Source organism: Desmodus rotundus, chromosome 3 (assembly GCF_022682495.2).
Source record: "Desmodus rotundus isolate HL8 chromosome 3, HLdesRot8A.1, whole genome shotgun sequence".
Classification (NCBI taxonomy): domain Eukaryota; kingdom Metazoa; phylum Chordata; class Mammalia; order Chiroptera; family Phyllostomidae; genus Desmodus; species Desmodus rotundus.
The window spans coordinates 41,351,474-41,370,222 of NC_071389.1; the positions used below are offsets into that span (position 1 = coordinate 41,351,474).

The 18,749-nt window shown below is 38.5% G+C and overlaps 1 pseudogene; it reads left to right on the forward strand.

Moving 5' to 3' along the window:
- Positions 1 to 18,469, forward strand: part of LOC112309080 (bridging integrator 3 pseudogene) — a 62,693-nt pseudogene extending 44,224 nt beyond the window's left edge.
- The last annotated feature ends 280 nt before the right edge of the window (positions 18,470 to 18,749 follow it).

An 18,749-nucleotide genomic window follows, 5' to 3' on the forward strand; every position in this document is an offset into this window, starting at 1 on the left:
ATAATAATGGCAAGAGAAAACATTTACTGAAAGAGTACTCTGTTGTAGACTTGAGGTGAGAATTTACAGCTTCTGATATCACGTAAGTTCTCTCCTTCAAACAATGTTCTAAAAGGCTCTAGAAGTTGGTCTTTTGCCAGATTTGAAGCATTTCCCACCAATATAGGAAGAGTTAAACTTCCTGAGGGACCCCTTCATGCCTGTGTTTTATATATTAGTGTCTGTGGAAAAAAAGAAAAACCGTTGGGTAATTGTATATGTGAAGAATTCACATTTAATCAGCCATAGTGAGGATAATAAAAGATCAAGAAGCACTAATTACTGAGTCCAGTAATTTGCAAGTGTCTTAGTAACTCCTTGATTCTTTCTCAGATTGGGTACTTATTAAAGGTCCATTAGACCTAGGAGGCAGAGTGTGAAAGACTCAAGGCATTGAATAGTTCCCATTTCTTCCTTAAAATATTCTAAAGCAGAAAGACTATTCCCAAAGAGGACCAACAGGGACCAACTCATTTATGAAACTAAGTTCATATGTCCATGTGTGAGACATGTTTCAAATCACTCAGGCCACTGAGATTGGTTATGCAAATGAGTTCTTCCAAAGTTCCTCAGAAGTATTCAAGGTAAACTTGGAAAAGTTTACAAATTTCAAAAATTTAGCAATGACTTTCTCTATGCCCATGATATCAGACATACATCAGCCATACTTACTATCCAGAAAGTCTAATCTTTGTTGGAGTAAATGAGGTGCCTAAAAGTATCAGGAAATTGAACTGCAAGTAAAGACAAACTACTGTTACTATTGTTACTTGTAGTAACAGTATAAAAATACATATCCATGAGAGACCTACATGATTTTTTGACCATACCTTTAAGTAAAAATAAAATTATCTTAGTGTGGGCCCCGAAGTCACTCAAGTGCTTTACTCAAGCACTTGTTTTGCTTTAAAGATTATATATATATATACACACACACACACACACACACACACATATATATGTGTATATGTATATATGCCAACTATTTTAATTTTCGTGTGTGGATATTTATATCATTGTCATTTATTGTAGTAGAAGAAGAAATTTATTTTGAGGGTAGGATTATATAAAATATATTGTGATTTTTATTTCTTGATTTTAAAAATATGCATGAATATCTAAACATATTTTCATGTCAGCCAGAAGAAAATTCTCAAGAATTCTCTATGGATTTCTGGTCCCATTCTTTCTTTCTTAATCCTCTCCATGTAATATTAATTACCTAGAATACCTTAGTTAAGAGTCAGCTTGATATAGCTATTTGATTTCATGATTGCGTACTGATTTATATGGTTTCTAAACCTATGGTTTCCAAACACTTTCAAGGTTGGGTATTTTTGTAAACAGGATCCTGTGCCTTGCGTTTGCTGTAGAAGTTGATATAGTGCAACGGGGCAAGCCAAGAGCAATGACGAATGAGAGAAGGGAACTAGTCAGGTAATTCCGCCTCATTGATCTCTTTGGGGATTTCTCCGAGGTGAAAAATTTCTCTGTAAACCTTCCAACGAAATCCTGCAGGTCAAGCAAACACATCTAACAACAAGTTACTGTACGTCTTCTTGACTTATTGAGAAAGAGTGACCAGGTGATAAAATGCATTGCATCGCTTCTCGTATTTCCTGGCCTAGTTTCCCTTTTTTTTTTTTTTTCTCATCTTCATATCTCTAGGCTTGCTTCTTCTATATAAAGTACCATCACTTTAATCCTTGCCTCAGGCCCTGCTTTATAGAAACTTGGTTAAAACCAGAAGTAATCTAGAAAACAAGATTTTAAAATGGTATCGCCCACTTGGCCAAAAGCAGTTAAGACCCATTGCCATGCACTGTAGTAAGATGCTGTGCATTGCAATCACTTAAGTTCCCCCCTTCCACCCACCCCGTGGATAACAGAGACTTCAGTTGAAGGGCAAGGCATTGGGAGACCAAGAAGTTGTAGCCCTTAGTTGGTATAGGAACAAGATTTTTGTTTTTGTTTTTGTTTTTGTTTGTTTATAAAGGCTGTAAAGTGAGGTGATTGTTTTTGAAAGCACTAGAGATTTAGTTAGAAAAATGAAATACAAAGGAGAGGCAATTTCAACTTAAGGAAGAATATGAAAACCAGAAGACTTCTCTCAGAGATTTAAATGTCAGTTTTCTCGCCTGAAATCTTAGGACACAGCTGTGATGAAAATCAGGCACAGGAATTGATTATGAAGGTGTCTGAGTTACAAAGGGGGTACATGCATCATCTCAGTAAGTCTGCTAGGCCAAAATCAGGACCTTGATCAAAAACAAGTGGAACCATGAGACCTGGGATGGTAACATTTGAGTAAACAAATATGAGAAACTTGAACCCCTAATGCTCTTGAAACTTTCTGGCCAGTAAAAGCAGCAAAAGCCCATTTTCCAGAGGAAAATAACCTCCCCTTCCTTAGAGACCCTGCTATTATTTCACCTGAAGCAGGTGCCTCATAGGATGACTCCCTTTATGACCCCTAAAACCCCTCATTCCCTCTTAAATACTAATCAGAGTTAGGTCTCAGTATAGTAGCCCTGACAGAAAAGTACAAGCCTAGCTCTGTAGGAAAAATGCTTAGGCCAAAGCAATTCCAGAATTTGTTTAATGTGTATCAGGAAGAACAGGGGGAATAGCTGTTGGAATGCACTGATCCCTGTTTGCACATTTAATGCCACTGGAGAGCACCCAATGCAGGAGGACAGAATGACAGCCATATCCTTTCTTCAGTATTCCAATGCTGGTGCAACTAATAGACAGGCCATGGTGGCAGATACAGAGCTTATGCAAGAGCTCAGCCACATAAACTTCCCCTCACCACAGCTGATCTAACAATTGCCACTGCTAAACGCAAATTTGCCAGCAGCAAAGACCAAGGAGCAATTTCTCAGGAATTCCAGGCAGCCACCTAGTAGCAGATAACAACATCAAAATCCTCTACTTTGGAGGAGGATATAATTTAGTGGAATTGACACAATCTCTATATACTGGTGTTGTCTCCCTTCTAATAGAACCTCTCCCATCAACACCATCTGAAAGCTTATAAAAAGTCTCCATTGATGTGGGTCCAACAAAACATTGCCTCTGATCAAGGGACCCATTTTGTAGCAACAGAAGTGTGACAATTGGCTTATGATTATGAGTCTATGGTCTTACTATATACCTTATCACCTAGGAACAGCCAGCCTGATAAAAGAATGGGATGGCCTGTGAACACTCAGCTAAGGCACTGGAAGTGTGACAAGGCTTTCAGAGTAGGATACTGTCCTTCAAGTTGTGGCTTATGTCTTTGGTGATATTTTTTCCTGTTTAACTAAAGTACATTGCTCTGGAAAATAAGGGATGGAAGTGAGTCACCCCATCCCAACTCTCACGCTCAGTCATCCACTTGTGGAATCTGTGCTTCCGTTACAGAATTTACAGAACTTAGTTCTGTGGTGGGGGCAAACTCTTTTCCAGGTAGTAGAGTTCCACTAAACTGAATGCTGTAACTACCACCAAAACACGTTGGTCTCCTCATGTATCAGGCTGAGAAGAGCATCACCGTACTGGCTGTGGTGATTTATCCTGTCACTGGAAGGCAAAGGGGTGACTGCTCCACTAAAGGGGCAAGTATGGAATATTCAAGAATCACTGGGGTGTCTCTTTACACTTCCATGCCTCCTAAAGACTATGCTCAACTACAACAAACATACCTGAAGAAGGGCAGAGCAACTACGTACTCAGATCTCTTAGGAGTAAAGTCTGGGTCACCCCACTAAGCGAACAACCCCAACCAGCTAACACTCTGGATGAGGGTGAGGGAATCCAGATGGATAGTTGATGAAGGAATTAGTGAGTATTAGTTTTTCCCTCCACAAAAACTACAGCAGTAGACTGTAGCTTGTTTCACAAACTCACTTTAGTCTTCCAGGATATCACAGCTGGCCGCCATGTTGAATGGGAATCATTGGACTGGCATCGCTCCTCTCAGTGAAGCAGCGAGAACAACTTCATTTTTTAAAATGGTGCTATGTTGTACTTTTGGAGCTTCTCATGACAAGAGAGAACAAATAGATCTGAGTGGTGCAAGAGGCTGTCAGTGTTCAAACTGAACCTTCTTTTGTAGCTCAGCATTTTCCTGGACTTGCCAGTCCCCATTTGAACTTTGTTGATCGATTAAGGTGGACTCATTGCTTACACTGTATCTTTGTGGATTCATCTCAGATGCTCTAAGCAAGATCACAGAAGGACTGGTTACAAGCAGACACAGAACCCAAGTCAATTTGATTAGCTTATACTAATAATTAGTACCCTAATTCAACCCACTACTTCATAAATATGTAGCCTTAGTCTTAAAGGAGACTTAGAAATAAAACAGCACAATAGGTAAAATAACACAGAACACTGATTTAGCTTGTGGTGTATCACTAGACATTTTGTTAATCAATTAATGTGTGTCAGACATTGAATTTTATAAAATGGCAGTTTTTACACATAAGAAAGTAACTTTTGCAAAAGTGATAAGAAAGATAATGGCAATATAAGTTCACAAGATTTGCAGTCTTTTACAGAGTGGAAGATAAAGTATTTTAGAATTTGTAAAATGTAGGGGAAAGTTGAGCCCAGTTACTCTCTAAGTAGCAGAGTCTTTGTCTGAGTTGAAGAGACTCAGCTGTGAATCCGAATTAGCACCAATTGCTGGTTTCCATTTCAGAGCACTTCAGGCTTCACTGTGCAGGCACCAGCATGGGGCTTCATTGTTCCAGCTGCAGCTTAACACGAAACTCGACACGAAGACAAAAATAATAGGAAGAAGTCTGGCTCCAAGTGTATCTTTCATAAAGATAAGAAAAGTAATTTTGGCTACTAATTCTTAATATAGTTTTCTAGTTTTTAGTTAGATTTGTGAACTCATTTCAGTTTGCTTTCATTTCTCCCCCATCTCCTTTTTCATCGTCATGTACAGTACACAAAGAGATGTTACTGGTTGATCTCACCTCGCACATCTAACTCTTAGAGAGAATGAAGGAATCTCATGGAATTGGAGGAGAATGAAATAGAAGGTAAAAATCTGTTCATGGCTGACTTAGGAACCTTGTGGAGTGCAAGAAAGCTACCAGGACATTGGCTCCTGCTTTAAAGCCACGTGGCTGCCAGTGAAACACTAGGTCTCACTTCAGGTTCACCACATCTGTGGTAGGTACAAGGCTAAGGGTGACCCAGGGATCCTCCTCCTTGAGTAATACCCTTCCCCTTGTATGTGGGTAGAACCTGTGGATATGATGAGCTATCACTTCCATGATTGTGCCATTTTTATATATGGCAAAAAGAGATGATCTGTGTGGTCTAATATAATAAATGGCATGAGCACTTCAAAAGTAGAGGGCTTTCTCTGGCTTGTATCAGAAGAAACCAGAGAGATTATAAGCCTGAGAAAGATTTGATATACTATTACTGACTTGAGGGGCATGTGATGAGAAATGTGGGTTGTTTCTAGAAGCTGAGCAGAGCCCCAATGGACAGCCAGCTGGAAAATGAGACTCCAGGTCTACAACTGCAAGGAATTGAATTCCACTAGTAATAGGAATGAGCTTGAAAGAAGTCCCTGAGCTCCAAATAAGAATGGCCAACTGATGCTATCATTTTAGCTTGAGCAGAAAACCTAGCCATCTAGTGCTAGATTTCTTCCATCAGAGTTCTAAGATAATGAATGAGTGTCATGTTAAGTTGCTAAATATGAGGGATTTTCTTCAGCAATGGAAAATGAATGCAATATCCAAGGCTGGAAATTCTTTGAACTACAGATTTAGAGTCAAACATGGTTCATTCTGAGCATGATTTCTTATGTGCTGGATGACTTTGGGCTTAAATTCTCCAAATGTTTATTTCCTCATCTGTAAAAGGGGTAGAATAATACCCACTTGACTTCTAGAATGTTTGCCACAATTAAATGAGGTATCATTTATACAATGTCTACTACACAACAAATATTATTTCCCATGCTCCAATAAGACTGAACATGACAATCGATTTAGAAGTGATAGAAACAGATCATGATGGATATTATGACTTGCAGGAATTGTACCATAGACATCTCTGGAAGGGGAGCAGGATGGAGCTCAGGAGAAGAACATGCAGGTCCATATTAGGAAAGCACATCATATTACCCGTAGTTTGGAACAAGACTAGAACCCAAGAGTTGTAGGGTCATTGCTACAACTTAGTGACTCACAGCCAGGCATCATAGAGTACCACATACCATGATCCAGATGTGGCTGAGAAATCTACAGACTGGCAGTGGTGCCAGCCTGCACCTCCTGGGAAAAAAATCTATTCATTCATCCATTCAGCAAATATTAATGGAGCACCTGTATGCATGGTAATTGTTGAAAATACTGGATTATAGATCTCCTTTTTCATCGTCATGTACATTACACAAAGAAATGTTACTGGTTCACTGCTGTGAACAAAATTTTTTTTGTTGGAAATTTTTGCCCTGTTGAAATTACACTTTAATGGGGAAAGGCAGGCAATAGACAAGACAGTTTGATGGCGATAAGTGCTAAGGAGAAAACTAACTCTAGAAAGAGGGATGAGACATGTAAGAAAAGAGACCCTCCCTCATCACAGTTGTAAATAGATAGTTAATGTATGCATCACAAAGCAGGGATCTTGAAGCAGACCCAGGGAGTGAGCCAGGTGAATATTTGGCTAAGAAGAACGGTCATGGTTTAAAAGGTTTGCATAATCTGGTGCCTGCTGAGCAAAATAGTATCAGGACCATTCCCCTCACAGTGCCTGGACAACCTTTACAGATCCGCTGAAGTAGGTGTTTAAGCAACACCTTACTTACCCCTTACTTACTTAAACACCTTATTTACTTACTTACTTACTTACTTACTTACTTACTTACTTACTTACTTATAACACCTTACTTACTTAAACTTGCCAAGTTTAAATAAAGACTAGCAAAGGACTGGGTTTCATAACATCTCAGGAGTCCATTTAGCTCAGTATCTCCATTACCAGAGTTTTATTAAATGCTGGTGATGTGGCAGGCCTTGACACTGGTGCTGAGAACAACTCCTCCATGGATAGAGAAAGAAGGTCTCTTGTCCTTAAGGGAAACACACTCCTTAAAAGAGGAGACAAGACAGATATTAAAAAAAATAAATTGTGATGATTGTGATGAAGAAAAGAAACAAGAAAACGCCCAGAATGGAGACTGGCAGGGCAAGGAGCTGCTTTATGTAGGGTGAAAGATGAGGGGCTCTTCGAGGATAACATTGAAGCAGATTCCACAGTGAGAGAGTGGAGTTGGTACCTGTGCAAAGGTGTGGGGGGCAGGGGCACTCTGGATAAGTGTGGGCTTCTTAGAGCTTTCCTCAAGGCCTGACAAATAGATTTGGGTGGATCTAAAATGATCTCCAAACAGCGCTATTCATAGTAGCCCAGAGGCGGAAACAACCCAAATGTTTATCAGCTGATGAACGGACAAACAAAATGTTCAATGTCCATATGATGGAATATAACTCAGCCATACAAAGGAATGAAGTACTGCTTCATGCTACCGTGTAGACAAACGTGAAAACCTGATGCTGATTGAAAGTCGCTGGTCATGATATTGCATGGTTCCACTTACACGAAAAGTTCAGAACAGGCGAATCTATAGAGACAAAGAGAAAATTAGTGATCTCCAGGGTCAGGAGGATTGGGAAGTGACTACTAATGGATATGGGGTCTCCATTTGGGGTAAAGAAAGTTTCTGGAACTAGACAGTGGTGATGGTTGCACAACATCGTAAAGGTACTTAATGCCACTGAACGGTACACTTCAAAATGGTTAAAATAGTAACTGTTATGTTATATATATTTTACCACAATAAAAACATATGAAAGAAATGATCTCCCAGGCAGACATGACTACAACAACCGTTGAACTCTCCAATTTACCTAACTTCTTACACTTCAAGCCACACACACTTGAAAGGCAGACCATGGCTACCTTTTCTTTTCCTTCCAAACCACTTCCTCTTTCTTGTGCCTTTGAAACTACAAAAAAAAAAAAACAACAAAAAAAACAAAAAACCAGTATGGTCTCCCCCTCCCCGTCCCTTCACTCATGAAAACACATGTGGACATGGTAAAACTGTACCACCCTAGAATTGCACCATATGTAGCGAAAGCCAGAGAAAATTTAACGTTTAGCAGTTGCTTATACTTTATGTCTTCTGTGGGCACCCAGGAACCTCGCCCTGGTCTCACTCTTTCTGCTTGAACTGATATATATTTTTTAATGTGTGCTTCTAATTCTTAATTATATGGTCAACATCTTTCCTGACTGGTGCCCTGAATGTTTAACCAGGATGACTGAACCATTTCTGGTTTCCTACTTGTATTTTCCAGTGTATGTCAGAAAGCATGCTGGCAGGAGATCAAACACCCAGGTTTAACGCTTTGAAGTTGATGTCATGGTAGGTGTTGTCGAGGCAAAAAGACACTAAAACAGGAGCAAGCAAGAATATTAACTCCTTAGAGACTGGAAAGCTATGTCTCATTGATTCACATGTTCCAGGGCATCAGCTCTATCTTTTTATGCATTAGCATGGGGCTGTGGAGGAAGCATAGATTTTGGAGTCGGAGGGTACTTTCAAATTCAATTTCATTCACTCAGCTAACTGTTGGACAAGGGACAAAAACCTAAATTTGCTGAACAGATTCTTCATCTATAATATGGGGAGGGTTGTTAAAAAAAGTTAAACAGTATATATCAAAAGCAGCTAGCACAGCATAATAACTCATAGAAAATACTCAATAAAAGGAAATTAATATTGAACATAGAAATAATAAAAAACTTCTCTCCAGAGAAAAAAGTGAGTGGATGTTGGAAATGGTGATTCACCAGCATAGAGCAGACAAGGACCAGCTCTAGTCAGACTCAATGTCCTTAAAAGATATAGACCTGTTCAGGTTGTTTATTTCTTCTTGTGTGATTTTGGCAAATTGTGTCTGTCAAGTGTTTGGCTGGCCTGTTTCATCAACAGATCTTTTACTGAGGGTCTGTTGGTGGTACACTTAGTTTTGTTTACCTGAAAGCCCAATTTTTCCTTGATTTTGAAACATGGTTTCATTGGGTATATAACTCTAAGTTTTTAGTTATTTTCTCTTAGCCTTCTAAATACATTTTTTCCATTCTACTTAGTTTCTCTAGGGGTTTTGGAGAAGCTTGGTGTCAGTCTAATTATTGTTTCCTTGTAGGTGAGTTAACTCTTCTCTTTATTTGCTTTTAAGATCGGTCTTTATCTTGGGTACTCTTTTGTGTTACTAGGACAAGCCTAGGTGTAGATTTGTTTTATTTATGCAGCTTCAGATTCATTGGATTTCTGTCATCAAGGTTCAAACATTCTTAGTGATTGTCTCTTCAACTATCTTCTCTTCCCCATTTTTAAAATCATCTTTGACAGAAGTATAATTAAAGATATATTAGATCTCCTCATTTTATTCCCCTGGTCTCATAAACTCTTTTGTATTGTCTGTATTTTCGCATGTGTTACATTGTGGGCAATTTCATGAGATGCTTTTTTTTTTTTATTGTTATTCAATTACAGTTGTATGCCTTTTCTCCCCATCCCTTCACCCCACCCCAGCTGAACCCACCTCCCTCCTCCACCTCCACCCTCCCCCTTGATTTTGTCCATGTGTCCTTTATAGTAGGGAAGAGGGGATTACAGGAACTACTATAAAGGACACATGGACAAAATCATTAGATGCTTTTGCAGGTGATGCAGGTACTCTTCAACTATCTTACCTGGTACCTAATGTATTGTTTAAGTCTTTAAACTCACTTATTACATAGTCAACATTTAGGATTTCTTTTTGATTCATTCTCAAGTCTCCTAGTGCATTTTTAATAATTGCTTGACCCTAGCTTGAAATTCTTTCGCTTTTGTAAACATATTGAAAATACTTATGTATGAGGTCTTTGGGGATTTACTTTTACTGTGGTTTTTTTCTGCTTACTCTCACTCATGGTGCTTTGGCTTTGTAATTTTTTTTTTTTTTGCTTTGTGATTTTTTTGTGTGATGTGTGATTTAGGCAGGTTTATTGTGAACTTATATTTGCTGGGGCTTTGCATTTGGAACTTCCATGAGACCTGGATTAAGGGTGTTTTTTTTCAAAAGAAGAATTATATTTGCTTATTTTAATTGCCTGAAATTACTCTTAATAGAACAGTTCTAAATCAAATTTTTAAGTTGTAGTTTTGGGAATGATGATACTGTCAGTATAGACAACAACTCTGCTGAGAGATTTTTTGATCTTTCTATTCCTATCCGAGGATAAAACAGCTAACTTTTTAGTGGGGCACTTTTCTTTTTTCCCTTATTTTGTAGGTCACATTTTTATTAATGATATAGTGATTTGGGAACCTCAGCTATTTGTGGGGTCTCTATTTCAACTTCTTACTTTGCACTGGCCCTGTGCCTCATAAAGTCACCTTGGGTAGATTGTAGGTCATGATAGATATTTGTATCTGTAAATACACACAAAATGTAGCATCCTTTTACAGTTTTGCTTACCTGCCTAAGTTCATGTTTTTACTTTATATCTCACTATCAAGAGGTTTTCTTATGGTTTTGTAAGCCCAGTTTTGCATTTACAAATTTCCTGTTTTGTTATTTTATTCATTATTTCCAGGTATTTTACAGCAAGAGGATTGATAGGGTTTTCAGTATACCATTTTACAGAACAAAGTCACAAATTTTGTTCCTCAAATCCACTTCTAAACCCACATATTTGCCTAGAAAATAATCACTTTCATTGAGAATTTCAAAATTTATTACATTAGATTGCACAAATATTTTTGCAATAATCTCCCTTGTTACCTGTACATATTTATCTCCATTTCATTCCTATTTTATATATTGTATTGTTTCCCCATTCAGTTTTGTCTTTTTTTGAAAAATGAAAGGCTAATAAATTTCATTAATCTTTGTCTAGGGAACTCATATAGGACTTATTCAGCAATTTTTTGTTTAATCTATTTTCTAAGTAACACTTAGAAAGAATATAATTAATATATTTTAATTTACTCAAATTCTGTGAATTTTCCTCTTAGTACATCTTTGTCAAAGTTAAATAGATTTTGATATTAATGCTTTTATTTGTAATTTTCAGAGATTCCTAGGTATATTCTAGATATCTATATTTTTTACATATAATTAAGAGACCATGTCTACATTTCTAAATTTTCAATTTAGAAATAAATTTTTTATGATTGGTTTGCTGTTTGTTTTTAGTATTGTACTTTTGCCAAAAATATAGTATGTAATAGTTTTACTTTCTGAGTTTCTTGAAGGTTTTACATTTTTTTCTAGTATATGATACTTAATAAAAGTATTCCATGGGTCCTTAAAAAGACAGTGTATTTGCCTTGGCTTATGTGGCTCAGTGGATTGAGTGCCAGCCTGAAAACCAAAGGGTCACCGGTTCAATTCTCAGTAAGGGCACATGCCTGGGTGTGGGCCAGGTCCCCAGTGGGGGCCGCTCAGGAGGCAACCATACATTGATGTTTCTCTCCCTCTCTTTCTCTCCCTTTCTGTTCTGTCTAAAACTAAATAAATAAAATCTTTTTTTAAAAAAAGGACAGTGTATATTATGTTAGCAGATGATACAGTTTGATTTAGCTCTATTTTAATTAATGTATCTAGCTATTTCTCCAGGTTAGCATATATCTACTTATTTCAAATTACGTTATTTGAGTGCTCTGTGCTCACAAATTTTCAGCTATTTAACCTGCATTTTTATGAGTTTTACTTCATACACTTTAGTTTTATATATTTTAATTCTTAAAAGATAATTTGACTTATAGTGTCATTATATCTTGTATTTTTAGTAAACTTCCTTGTTTAAGACATTTAATCCAATCTGCTTTAATTTTACTTGCATATAATAGTACTGTATTCTATATTTTTTCACTAGTCTGGCATTTTTCCTGCTCTTTCTTTTCATTATTTTTCAAAGATGTTTTGCTTCAGGCATATCGGTTTTTATTTTGATTTAACCTAAACATTAAACAAATTTTATCTTAATCTTATTATAATTCTTAACTATTATTTTAAGAAAATTATTATGGTCTTACATCTCTCTTTTACATTTTCTGTTGTTTTAAAACTTTTGTCCTTGCTTTTTCCTTTTCTTTAGAAATATTCTTACTATATTAGGAGATTTTTGTCTTTGTTTTTCTCATCTAGTAATTTAGAAGGTTATTGCTTCCTTTCAGCTCCATTCATGGCTTTCAGCTCCATTCATAGCTTTAGCTCCATTAAATAAAATTATACTTATAATTTTAAGTAACTTGCTCACATTTGTATTCCCTAATGTAGCATCTTCAGCATCAGAATTCTATCTATTGACTGTCCTGTGAAAAATGAGGACAATCACTTTTCACCAGTTTCTGCTCTTTTACTAGATGTTTTGGTTTATATGACCCGGAAATTTTATAGTTCCTGTTAAGTTAATTTATTGTTATTTTCATATTATATATAGTTTTGATATACAAAAGACTGTTTTGTAACTATAACTACTATTCTCTAGATTTAATTCTAGGCTGTATGTGTAACTATTCATGGCCAGTCATTTCACATTCAATTTCTCTACTTTGACTATCAGTTTTGATGTCTTTTTTTTTGATAAAGTATATGTTTAAGTAGGTTTATGAGGAATGGTATATGAATAACATAGCTCCAGAAACTTTATTAATTAGAATGTTAAATTTCTATTGAATGTTATTAAAAAATCATAAAATAATAATGGCTTAAATAAAACAGGTGTTATTTCTTTTTGCTGTAAATCATAACAGGCGTATAATACAGCCTAATAAGATAAGCTAATACATTGTAAGAAGTGCCCATAGTTGTGCTTTGCACATATTATCTCACTTAATCTTTGCTAAGCCTGTGAGGTGGTATTTAGCCTTCCCTCTTCTAGAGACAAAATAGCACAGCTCAAATGGCAGATGTTTCTGGCCCAGTGCTAGTAAGTGGCACACCTCGGAGTTTAAGTCAGTGCTACCTCCTTCTCCTGTTATTTTCTCTTTAGCATCCTGCTGCTGAGGAATTACAGGGCATAACAGAGGTAAGGCTAAAGTGCTACAGGGATAGAGCTGAGCAATCGGTGAGTTCTTCCTGGGAAGAATCTTCCAGGGAAGCATCAGACAGCAGAAGATATTTGAGAACAACTTTGAATAATTAATACAAGTTTTCCAGGTGAGCAAGAAAGGTGAAAGCATTCTAGGCTGAGAATATAACATGAACAATAATATGTAAGTTTTGTGCCTTAAAGGAATTAATTAACCAGACACAGAATAGGTACTTAATAAAGGCTTATTAGCTTACTTTTTTTTAGTCATCCTTTTTGCTCACTGTTGCAGACATGCTACTTGCTTCTCTAAAATTGTCCTACCTTTGCTTCTTAGTAACAGAATCCTAGTTTTAATGGAGGTAGCAATGTACTCAGCTAAAAGATTATGTTTCCCAGCCTCCCTTGCAGCTTGAGAATAGAAAAATAAATTATTGAGAAGACTTTTGGAAAAATTCCACAAGAAATTGATAGACAGCTGATTTTCCCTTTATCCTTGTGTTTTGATCCCTGCTGTGCATGATGTATTTGTAGTCATGGGTCCAGTGGCTATCTGAAACAAACCATGGGTTAACCTTGAGAATGGAAACCACATGAACCTGGTAATAAAGTGAAAGTCAGAAAGAGCCTGGGTACCTGATGACAGTGTGAAGTCACCATGCTAATCCTAAATGCCTATTTTAAGATACATTTTAGGTGAAAAATAAATTTCTAGCATTTATGCTGCCATTATTTCTACTCTGTGCTAGTATCAGCCAAATACAATTCTCACTGATATGTCCCCAATTCAGCATCCATTCCAGGAATGTAGGTGACTAGGACACTTACACATGCTTATGCCTAGAAATTACTATTTGGAAAATGCACAGAAATACTGAGAAAATTTTCCAGCTGGACCCCATTCCCAAGTTGGATCTCAAAGGCAGTTTTATACCAACCATATAACCTGGAAGAATTCCAGAAGCCTTTTAAGAAGACAAAGTGGCTGCTGTTGCTGCTGATACTGCTATAGTTTAGTGAAAACTGAAAGGCCGGAATGATGACCTTTCAAGAAGAACAAATGTTGTTAAATAATGGATTTCGTCCCACCTCCTGCTACAGTCAAGAGCAAGAGGATGAAAAGGGAATCCTATTCTTCTATTAATAACTCCTCAGTCAGTTTCATGCTGACAAAGCAGAAATCAACTGTAAAATTAGCAATTTTGTCTGCAAATTAGCCCCTTGCAAAGCCATAAAAAGAGGAAAAGAATTAAGAAAAATTCTATTAATGAAGTCAAGGATGGGAAATCCAAGAGTGATAGAGCATAAATACCCAGACAACTGATACTTATTTTAAGGAAGATATTACCCAGGTTTGAAATAGCTGCTTATAGCAGTATATGAAGAAAGTGTTAATTTATAGCCCTTGGATCAGTGGTATTTCTTAATGGCTCCTTGGAGAAAATCTGTCAGAACTTGAGGAGCACAAGGTTTAGGTTGATGGTAGTAAAAACTACCCCGTCCACCCTTATCTGAGATATTACTCTTCTAGTTTAGAAAGGCAATGCACGAAGTGGAAAGAAGTTAATTTCAGAGGCAGAAAAAGTTAGCTTTGAACCTGGCTGTGCTCCTTCACTAGCCTTGGGAAAGTGTTTTCATCATTCTGGGCTTCTTATTATGTCTTCTGTCAAAACAGAGGGTGATCATGTTTCATTGTGTTAGCATTAAATTAAGTACCGTGCAAAGAATTTGGCCTTTAGTAAGTGGTTAGCAAATGTTATTCCCTTTCTCCTTTCCCTTCAAGACTAGAGGGCCAGGAAGTACAAATCTCACAAAACCATGCAAAGCAGTTACACTTCGCCTTGTGCCATTTTCCCCATAAGAAAACCAATCCCTACAGAGGAGCTGAATATGTTTTCCTAATTTATAACTGGTGTCAAGCAACAGGCTCCTATTTGCAATTTTATGAAAACATTAAATCAGTGTCCAATAGTGGGGGGTAATCAGAAAGATGAAACTGAGATCCCTTTAATACTAAAAGGCAGGAAGCTCCATTTCCAAGAAATTTGAACTTGGTACAATTTGCTTCATTTGTAGCTTTGGTAGTTTCCACTACCACAGTCATTTAATACTTCTTAAGTTCCAAGGGGATATGAGGAGTTTGGGGCTCTTTCAGAGGTCCTAGGTGAGTCTCGGTCATTCCTGTTTTCTTAGTTCAGGAGGGTGTTTTACCTATGCAACACACATTTTCAGTCCTAGACTGAAAAATGGCAAGATACAGACAAAGCGAATAAATCCACAATGCACTTGGAAGACAGACACTCTTTGAAGGTGGATAAACCATTGAGAAAGACCTGAATAGCATTTAAAAAAATCATTTTCTAATTCATGGCTGTAGCTTATAAGACTGGGCAAATTCATAAAAATCCAACTATATTAGAAACAAGTTGTCACTTCTGAATATTGTACTGTAATCCTGGAATCTTTTCCCTTCGTCCCCTTCAGATTTTAAGATTATAGGATCTGGTTTAGGTGGGACTCTTAGACACAATTCAAATTCTTCCACTGCCTCAGCACTCAGTGGTTTTTCTCCTTGTGCTTGAGCACCTCCAGTGACAGAGAAAAACACGCTCCCCCGAGAACTTGAGTTCACATGTGCATCGGGAAGCTCTGATGTGTTGTGCAGAGGATGTGTATTAATTTCCTAGGGCTGCCATGACACAGTACAGTAGTCTCCCCCCTTTTAACAATTTAATTTTATTTTAAAAATTTACTGAGTTTATTGGAGTGACATTGATTAATACAATTACATAAATTTTGAACATACGGTTCTACAGTACATCATTTGTATATTGTATTGTGTGTTCACCATCCAAAGTCAAGTCTCCTCCCATCACCATTTATCCCCCCTTTGCTCCCTGCTACCTCCCCACTCCCCTTTCCCTCTTGTAATCAACGTACCATTGTCGGGGTCTATGAGGTTTTTTCGTAGTCTCCCTCCTTGTTATCAGTTTTGCTTTGCATGGTTTCAGTCCCTGCCACCTTCCACCCCACCCCCCTGCCAGTCAACTGTGGTCTGAAAATATTAAATGGAAAATTCCAGAAACATACAATTTATAGGTTTTAAATTGCACACTCTTCTGAGTAGTGTGATAAAATCTTGTGCTGTCAGCTCTGTCCTGCCCAGGATGTAAATCATCCCTTTGTCCAGCATATCCACCTGTATATGTTCCCATCCATTAGTCACTCAGTAGCCAACTTGGTTATCAGACCGACTCACAGTATCGTGGTGTTTGTGTTCAAAGAACACTGATTGTACTTAGGAATGTCCCCAAACTGCAAAAGTAGTGATGCTGGCAACTCAGATATGCTAAAGAAAAGTCGTGGGTGCTTCCTTTAAGTGAAAAGATATTTTGAGACAGAGAGAGAAAGACCATATTTACATAACTTTTATTATAGGATACAGTATTGTTATAATTGCTCCATTTTATTAGTAGTTGTTAATCTCTTTCTGTGCCTCATTTATAAATGAAACTTTATCATAGGTGTGTGCATATAGAAAAAATATATATATAGAATTTGGTACTATTCATGGGACAAGCATCCACTGAGGATCTTGAAATGTGTCCCTGTGGGGAAAGGGAGACTACTGTACCACAAACTAGGGGGTGTAAAACAACAGAAGTTAATTATGTCACAGTTCGGATTGTTACAAGTTTGAAATCAAGGTGTTGGCAGCGCCCTGCTCCCTCTGAAACCTGCAGAGCAGAATTCTGCCTCACTCAGAGCTCCTTGCTTCTGCACCGACATGAGCCCCTCTGAGCATTCCTTGTATATATGTTTCATGCGTATGTCTGCATTGACTTTGCCCCAGTGTAATTTCCCACTCTAAGTAAAGTAAGCATGTTTAAAAAAAAAAAGAGAGAACGAATAAAGGTAAACTGAGTTGCAGCTGAGGATCCCAGTGTCTGGGCCAGGTTCAGGACCCTGAGCTGGTTGCCTTTCAAGACTGAGCAGCTCAAGAAACAGATTACTACCTGAACAGTGAAGAGAGATTTTGAAGGGGAGTAATGAGAAACTCCAGCAGCTGGAAGTACAGACCAAGTGATACGGATCCCGGCCCATGGGATATGTGTGTTGTGGCAGCAATGGACAAATTCATACGGACTACAGAACTCCTGTGGAGAAAAAGGGACAGAATGACCACTCTCTCTAAGTGAGAGAGAGGGCAAGAGGGCCAGAGAGAGCCCAGCCCCTGCCTAGACAGGGTTTTATTGCTTTTCTGGGCACATTACATGAGGATGGTCCTCATTTACTATGCACAGGTTCACTGTAGGTGATTTCCTTTTACAGACAACGAAGGAAAGAATGCTGCTAATTACTTCAAAGAGAAGGATGTTACAGATCAAGGGGGAAAGTGGTTGAACTGGTTACACTCCATACTTGGGAGGTTTAGCTCAGACTTTAGGAAGTTAAAGATACTCAGTAAACATTTGCTGCCTCAACTCAGGGTGAGGGAGTTTTAGCAAAAGCAAGTCTCATAGCAGCCTAGGTAAAATGTAGGCCTGATTCCCCACAGGAGAGCCTGTCTGTGGGCGTGGGTCCTGCCTGCCAAACCTCGCACCCACTGGCTTTTCCGAGTGGGAGCTGGGCCACATTTCCCACACATTTCGTGGAACCGTTCCCTATACCAAGAGTCTTCAGAAGGACGTGAAGGAGAGCTCAGATGATGACCTAGCCACACTCAAATCTGCTGTGAAAATATCCTTAGACGTCTTCTCCAATCCCAGATGCAAGACCAGGACTTTCTGAACATGGTGATGGTGCTGGACATGGCCATGAAGCAGATGGATGCCTTCAGTCAGGAAAAGGTGAGCCAGATCCAAAAGACCTTGACTGAATCCTTAAAAAAGTTTGGCAGAGTCTTCCCAAGCCTCAGCATGGCAGTGAAGCAGTGGGAGCGGGCCTTACAGGATGATAGGCGATTGAAGGCCGATGTGGGAAAGAAAGTACAAGGAAAAGGATAAGGCAGGGATGGTGCTGGCCGAACTTCGCCAGGCCCAAGATGAGCTTCAGCCTGTGCGGGAAGAGTTGGAAGCCAGATCAAGCAGTTCCTGGATGAAATACAGCGGTTCTCCAACAGCTAACTCAACTACTTCCAGCACAGCTTTGAGTTCCTGATCCTAGCACAGATGGCACACTACTCTGAAATACTTAAGATCTTTGGAAACTTGACCCATCAACTTGACCAGCTAGCCACCCAGATAAGCATCAGGAGTGGGAGAATGAGGCCAAACTGAATGAGCTCAGAGCCCTGTGTATGGTGGCTGCTGACTGAGTGTCTATTACCCTGGGAAGACTCCTGGGGTATCAATCTCTCTAGTCTTTTCAAGTGTAGGCTCAGGCATCAACCCAGCAAAAGCCCTCCCTCTGGGAAGAGGATGGCAGCTGCAGGGTTGGGGCAGAGGAAGCTCCTGCTCTATCTCACCAGCTCTTTAGAATAAGCCTGGCACCAGGAGCCCCAAGCAGGCTATCTCCCCACCCAATAGCAAGAGCTTGCAGACACCAGCAAGCAGTGTAGAAAAACCCCAGGGGCTTTCTTATTTCCAAAAATCCAT